Consider the following 1,006-nt stretch of genomic DNA (forward strand, 5'->3'; position numbering starts at 1 on the left):
ACCACCACCCACCGAATCAAGAAAGAGCTATCAATCTGTCAATCCTTCCGGTGTCCGGGCCTGGTGAGGTTTCCCGTGTTGAGTCAAATTAAGCCGCAGGCTCCACTCCTGGTGGTGCCCTTCCGTCAATTCCTTTAAGTTTCAGCTTTGCAACCATACTTCCCCCGGAACCCAAAAGCTTTGGTTTCCCGGAAGCTGCCCGCCGAGTCATCGGAGGAACTTCGGCGGATCGCTAGCTGGCATCGTTTATGGTTAGAACTAGGGCGGTATCTGATCGCCTTCGAACCTCTAACTTTCGTTCTTGATTAATGAAAACATTTTTGGCAAATGCTTTCGCTTCTGTTCGTCTTGCGACGATCCAAGAATTTCACCTCTAACGTCGCAATACGAATGCCCCCATCTGTCCCTATTAATCATTACCTCGGGGTTCCGAAAACCAACAAAATAGAACCGAGGTCCTATTCCATTATTCCATGCACACAAAAAAAAAAAAAAAAAAAAAAAAAAAAAAAAAAAAAAAAAAAAAAAAAAAAAAAAAAAGAGAGTTGCCTCCTAAGCATCACTACGTGAAGCTTTCGACTATGCTGTACCTCGCAATTGCATACCAGCATTTGTTTAGTCTCATTCATCGGCTTGCTCTTTTCGCTATTTTAAGTTTTCCACATTCTTACTATCGATTTGGCTGTGGTGTTTATTTATCCTCGCATCCTCATGCGAGAACACGAGTGGACCTACATTTTTAAGTGGGATCCGAACCACTGAGTGTATATTTTTACTCCACCTCTATTTTCGATGTCTCTATATATTGTTCAATGCTAAGGGATTTTTCTGAGGGTTTTGTTTGCCCCCATTACGCGTCCTCCCCTGGAGACGGTTGTAGCTCGAGTTCCCGAGCTTCCATGGCTATTTTCTCTGTAAGTAGATCTTTTGCAAAGTCTTGAAAGATCCGAAATGATGTTTCATTTTGAGCAAGCTTTTGTACGTCCATCACGCGCATGTCCAACAG

This window comes from Diachasmimorpha longicaudata, unplaced genomic scaffold (genome assembly GCF_034640455.1).
Source record: "Diachasmimorpha longicaudata isolate KC_UGA_2023 unplaced genomic scaffold, iyDiaLong2 ctg00000113.1, whole genome shotgun sequence".
In the NCBI taxonomy this organism is placed as follows: Eukaryota; Metazoa; Arthropoda; class Insecta; order Hymenoptera; family Braconidae; genus Diachasmimorpha; species Diachasmimorpha longicaudata.